Genomic DNA, 6,963 nt, shown 5'->3' with positions numbered 1-6,963 from the left:
GTCCACTGTTCAAGTTGCTTACTAGTGTAGCATAGAGTTCTAGGTGGAAATTCAACTTAACATTCTCCACTGCAGTACTGGTATATAAAACAGTGTTTTGGAACCAAAGACAAATTTCTGTGTGCCTCTGGGATCTGGTGGGGGATTGCTGGAATTTAGTCTATTTTGGGTAGCCCAATAACTATTTCAGTGATTGCTGGAATTTAGACTATTTTGGCCAACCCAATAACTATTTCAGAAATTCCTAATAAATCCTAAAGACCCACTTAGCCCATTTGTGCAAGGCAAGGGATACTACTAAAGTTTAGTCCCACATTGCTAGTTTAGTGGGAGTTGGACCTTCTTATAAGGGAGGTTCTTTCCCCACTTGTACGAGCATGAGAACAAGAGGGATATCCACGCGCGCTTCTCCTCCGCCGCCCGCCTCGCCACGCCGCGCCGCGGGTTGCGGGAATGAGCCGAGCCGATGTCTAAATTTTTGCCACGCACTATGGGTATACGAAAGGTCACACGGAAACTGGAGAAAGTGGAGTTCGAATGTGAACGGTGCAGCCCTTCAGCTGCTGGCTGTTTGCTTCGTCTCTGTCTCTTCGTTTCGCCTCCCATCGTTGCCCTCTCGCCTCCTTCTCTTGCGCTTATAAAAGGGAGGTCGCTCCTCCCAGAGAGACACACCAGAACCTCTTCCTCCTCTCGCCACAAGTTCCTGAGCACTGCGCTGCTGCTACGATCTTTTCCATCCCGGCTTGCGGCGTGCACCGCAGTTCGGGACAGTAGGCCTCCGAAACCGCACATTTTGAGTCATGTATGGGAGAAGGGTGATAATGTTTTTGGGGAGCGCTCAGCGCGACTACTGGCTGCTTCATCACGGACGATCCGGTCGCCGACGACTACTTCCCCGAAGACGACTTCTTCCCCGACGTCCACGACCTCCTCCACGACATGGCGGGCGAGAACACCGACCCCAAGTCCAGCACTTCTACTGCTGCTGTCCCGTACGTGTTCTTACTCTTTCTGTTAGATGTCATGACACAGTTCTTTGCTCTACTTTCCGTCCTACATGTGTTAGGTTCTACTTCATATATGCAACTTCATCTATTATCTGTTCTAGATGTGTTTAGTTCAAGTTCATATATGCAGATGCTCTTTACCTTCTCTCTGTCCGAATGCATGACTTGTTTTATCTCTATTATATTAGTCATGCTTTATCTAGTATTTCTGTTAATAAAATCATTAGGTAAATTGCTCATATTTCCAACACAATGCTGGGGTCGATGGGCGTCGTCGACGGCCGTGGTTCCTCTAGTACCGGAGGCGGCGATGAAATCCGACAAACGCCGGCAAGACCTCCTCCGAAAGCGGCCGAGGGGCGGGGGATTTGTTTCAATGCGGCGGGGCGAGGGGCGGGGTTGTTGGGCGACCGGCCTATACAACGACGGAGCGGGCCGAAAAAAAAGGCGGCGTGCCGGGGGGTGGGGCGTAGGGAAGGGGGGAAAGGGAGATTTGTTTCACCGACGGACAGGTTAGAGGAAGGACAAAGAGAGCGTGTGCGACCTGTCGATTCAACGCAAACATGACCCAGTTTCGGGTCAGAAATGAGTCCAGGACGGAGGAATGACATACGCCCGTTCGTTTGCGGGTGCGCGTTAGGCCACGGTTTATGTTTGTTTCGTCATAGTGTGACGCGGCCGAACCAAATGGGAACGTCCATTAGAGTTGGCCTTATATCACTGCGAATCGGCTTTACCACTTAAGCGAATCCACGACTCATTTGAAACTAATCAAAGCTGAAACAAAGGAGGCGCAAGTGTGGCAGCACCTGATATACACCCTATTTCCAACGCTTACTTTTCCCCTCTACTACCTCTCGGCGTTGACTAATCATAATCACACGCTCTAGGGCGCTGCCACCTCCAGTTCACGGCAGATCGGCACGCAGCGCATCGCACCTCCACCAAGGCCGTCTATCTCGTCGCTAGTCATGCCGACGGTCAAGATCGTCGAATTCGACAGCGTCGCCCCGCCGCCGGAGGACTTGTTACTCAGGCTGTCCGCGCTGGAAGCACCGTGGGTCGTGCTCCCGGTAATCCAGCGCGTGTTCCTCTTCGACGACGCCGGCGGCCAGCACCCACCCTTCGCATCTCTCGTCGGCTCCCTCCGCGCGTCACTGGAGGCCACGCTCGCGCGGCTTCCCCCGCTCGCCGGCAGGATCGTCTTCCTGCCGTCCACCGGCGACGCCGCAATCGACTGCTCCGCCTCCGAGGGAAGCGGCGTGCGGTTCATCGTCGCGGAGAGCGACGACGCGGACGCGGGGCGGCTGGCCGGGGCGCGGACCACGACGTGGACGCGTTCAAGGCGTTCGTCCCGAAGCTCAAGGTCGACGCGCTCCCCGCGGAGGTGCTGGCTGTGCAGGTCACACGGCTGAAGGGTGGGGTGGCGGTCGGCGTGGCGATGCACCACGCCGTGGTCGACGGCCGGTCGGTGTGGAGGTTCCTTCAGGCGTGGGCGGCGGCCTGCCGCGGGGACGACGCTGCCGCAGAGGCGGTTGTGGCCGGCCTGACGTTCGACCGCGCGGTGATTGCGCTCCCCGGCGGCGAGGAGCACACGAGGAGCACGCTGCGTAAGTACGCACCAAATCTGCCGCTGGTATGTTCCTCCCGCTTTACTTCCTTCTTAGTCCGTTCGTCTCGGGCGCCGGCGAGCAAGCTAGCGCGTGGTCAAACTAAGCCGGCAGCCTCTGTTTGCTTCGAAGAAAACAAACTAAGCAGGCGGATCTGCCGAAACCGTGCGTAAATGAGCACGACGTAAGGCGTTACATCGTTGCATGATCACTGTTCACGTGCCATCGCACCATGTTCAACGTCTATCGAAAGCTGACGCACGTGCTCATATATATATATGGTCGCGCTATTCGTCACCCTGGGTGAGAATAGTTATTTTTCACCCCCTCTATTTTACCATCAATGCACCGTAATTTTACGTTCTGTAAGTTTTGTCTTATTTCCGATGCAAAAAGAGACCGTAAGAAAATATATAATCGTCGTAAAAAATATTTTATGTTATATAAAATTACAAACGTAAAAACATAGTCTAAAATACACATAAACTGCAAATTTTCTTGTCTTATGACCTATATTTTTATTTTCTTATGTCAAATTTTACGTAGTGAATCAATAGAAATGTAACTATTCGTCATGCTATTTTCTTATATATAGGGTCATGCTATTCGTCATCCTGGGTGAGGAATAGTTATTCTTCACTCCCTCTCTATTTTGACATCAATACATCGTATTTTTACGTCTCGTAAATTATGTCTTATTTCATACATAAAAAGAGAACGTAAGAAAATATTTACTCGCTGTAAAAATATTTTATGTTAAGTAAAATTACGAATATAAAAACATAATGTAAAACATACATAAAATGTGATTTTTCTGGTCTTATAACCTACATTTTTGTTTTTTATAAAAAATTTACATATTGAATCGATATGCATGTAACTATTTATATTCTAAACGTAATTTATTTAGAAAGCGATCATAAGATTACCTCGGATGAAGAATAATTTTTTTTGCACCTTGAGTGATGAATAGTAACACTATATATATGTATATAAACACGCACAGCCTATTTATATGAGCACATCCGAAATACTACGCCGGCATATCATCATGACTTGAACCCCAGTATGTTGAAGATAACACTATCTCTCTAACCATCCAGCCACAAAATGGTTCGTAGTAGTGATTTTTATGTTCTCCTTACATAATTGCTGATTTGGCAGAATTTTATTTGCCATTAGTTGAGGACACGAGCTTACCCTGAAATTCAAGAGGTCATTTGATTAGTGTTTTAGGGTATCTTCAATGCCGACTGTCAAACTGCCGCAACTGTCCGAATCCACATTCGCCATCCAACGTGAAATTGTATTGGTTCACCAATCGGTCTGGATGTGAATTTTTTTGTAAACCAGAAACAAACTGGAAGGCTTTGCGGCTGTCCCGATCGTTGCCACACCCGCTTTTGACCCTGGCTCACCCAAAAAACCCTACTTCGCTAGTGCCCGTTCCCGTTCGAAGCAGTCAGCGCCGCTCCAGAGCACTAATGTCGCATTCATGCTGGCTCAGAGCGACGCGACCTCTCACTGCCGCTTCGGCATTGAAGCAGCGAGCTAGCCGACAACGCCGCCCTCCCCTCACTTATATTTTATTTTTTTGGCTGCATATTTCTGTTCCTTATAACAAAGGTTTTTACACAAGATGCTTTTTAAAATATATTTTTTATTTTTTAAAAAAATTCACCAAGTTTTAACTACTAAAAATAGATAGGAAGGGATGATAATTTCATCAATTTTAGAGAATAAAACTTTTAACCTAAGCCCTAACCACTACACGCTAAGCCCTAACTCCTAAAAGCAAATGAAACTTGATAAAACTTGATATTACGGCTATCAAGTTTCAATATTTAAAACTTGATATCTTTTTTATAAGAAATTGCCAAAATGTATTCAGAATTACCCTCGTTCGAAAATACTAGTTGCAACAAACATAAATATGCAAGCAAAATTAGTTAATTTGGACTTTTGATCACAAGACATAAGTTTCATATTTGGAGTTGCAATGAAAAAACACGTGAATGGTTGAAGCTGTCAAAAGCTACCAATAGTTGACACGCATGAACATGTACAAGAATTAAGAACTAATAGCATAAGGGCATCTCTACCCTTAAACTGCCTGCACCCGTTCGCACAATACGGCCCGACGTGTTTTGCCATCCGACACGGTCTTGTATCCACATGATGGCTGGTCCGGACGTCTTTTTCTAGCAAATTGAAAGCAAACTTGCGGCTGTTCTTGGAGAGTCCGCACATCCACTTAACCAACAGAATCAACCATGTGGTCTTTCTCTCTTTTCTCTCCCCCACATGCATGGTTCCTCCCTCCTCTCTCTCCTTTGGGCACCAATCACAATATTGTACCAAAAGCAACCACATGCATGCCCCCGTCCCCTCTCTCTTCTTCGACCAAACAAATAGGGATTATTATGAGCATTTACAGTCGGACTTGACTAATCTGGCCCTCTATATGCCCGCGAGAGCGTCCGCGGACAACGCCCGGCAACCCGTCATTTGGGATGCCGCACATCCACACACCTCAAATGTAGATCCTCATACCCATGCAATCTATTCACGTCGATCATACGATACAAATAATCTCAATTCAATAGTTCAAAAAAATACGATAAAGCAAAACAAAATCATATTCAATATTTCAGACATGCCAAATGAAATCAAAGTTCGAATGGGAAGGATCACTCGCCGCTGGCCGGATAACTCACCGGACGCCATCCATGCCGCCTGCTTAGTAGACATCCTTGCCTCCTGCTCTGCCTACTTTGCTTGCATCCTGCCACATACTCCGTTGCTTCCATAACCGCCCTCGCCGCCTCGTACTCCCAACTCTCGTTGATCTCTTTCTTCATCCCCACAAGCCACTTCTTTGCCTGCTCATCCAAGAGGCTTTTGTCCGCCAACATTATCTTCACATCCTCTGTGTTTCGTGCGATTTGCAACCTCTTCTTCTAAAGCTCAATCTGTACAAATGTCTTTGCCTTTTCGAGCTCCCATTTGATCGCCGCCTCTTTTTTGTCCAACTCGATCATCTTCGTCTCAATTTGCAGCTTCTTGTTCGCCCTCCCCCGGTCTCAATTCATCATATCCTTTTACGCATCCAACATGAGCTTGTACCTCCCCTCTTTCTTGTTCTCCCTAACAGAAAAAGGCCCGTCCATCCGGAGGACATTTTTGTAGCCGCAGCATCACGGGAGGACCTCACCTTCTCTCTCTTGTTTCCCATCACTTGCTGGTTATCCTTTGGCATGGTGGCTCTTCCATTCTCCACTACAACATCTTCCTCTTCTTTGTCCAGCCTAATTGATTGGTGGGAGCTTGAGCCATAATTTCTCTTCTTGTCGGCCTTGAGAACGCCCACAAATTGTGTCCACTTTGGTTTGCCATTCAATATCACCCAACAATGGCTAAAACCAAATGACCTCTTCTACATTTCTTGATACATAGTGGCTGCCTCCATCGTCTAGCAAAAAAATGTATGATAATGAGAATGCAACAAAAAAGAGCATATGAAAATGATGATAAGATGAAGTAATTTAGCTTACGTGAGTTGCCACTCCCATCCCACTTCGAGGGCACCTAAGCACTTGCGAATAGTAGCCGACGTACTTGTTCACTTCCCCTGTATGATCCCCATCGATGTTGGAGAGATGCCACATTGTGGTTCATGACGATAGGATGCGGCTCCACATATTGCTTTTGTTCGTGATATTCCTTCCAAATATTCTCCTAATACTTGTTCCCCTTTTGCTTCGTGGCGCATATGGGATCCATTGTTGTGGCCAACCAAGATTTAACCAACAAGATAGCCTCAAAAGTTTAGAGTGCCGGATCTCGTACCTTTGCCGTCTTTGGCTTCTTTTTCTTCTTGCTCGGATTGGGATTTGATGTTGTCCCAACTTCAAATGAAGGGCAAGTTGGATCTCCCAACTCGTAGCCCATCTGGGTCCGATCTTGATTATCATTGATCATGTCTGACGTGATAAACTCCTAAAATGATAATTGTTTCCAAGCATTGATCATGTCCGAAATTAACTAGCAGTCTATGCCAAACATTGAACATGGCATATGCAAAGTTGGTTGGAGAGGAGCAACAAGATCATACCGAGTCTTGTTGTGTCATTCTGTCAAACAGGTCATGGGCAACCTGAGCGCTGACGGTGCATGTGCTTGTCCGCGCCCGAACGAGTTGCGACGAGTGACAGACTTCTACTGGCGGCATCTGCATAGGCAAAAAGCTCTCCGGAATGCCCCAAGCATCCATCGGATCCTCCTCTGTCCCAACCTGGTCCAATGGCGCGATTCTTGCCATCGGCTGGATGGATTGGGTGCGGGGT

The 6,963-nt window shown here is 47.3% G+C and overlaps 1 pseudogene; it reads left to right on the top strand.

Moving 5' to 3' along the window:
* Positions 1 to 1,783: 1,783 nt before the first annotated feature.
* The window catches only part of LOC119328446, an 11,834-nt pseudogene continuing 6,654 nt past the window's right edge, over positions 1,784 to 6,963 (top strand).

This window comes from Triticum dicoccoides, chromosome 7A, assembly GCF_002162155.2.
Source record: "Triticum dicoccoides isolate Atlit2015 ecotype Zavitan chromosome 7A, WEW_v2.0, whole genome shotgun sequence".
Lineage (NCBI taxonomy): Eukaryota > Viridiplantae > Streptophyta > Magnoliopsida > Poales > Poaceae > Triticum > Triticum dicoccoides.
Note: the sequence above shows the minus strand (reverse complement) of the source record. Positions and strands in the feature narration are given on the sequence as shown.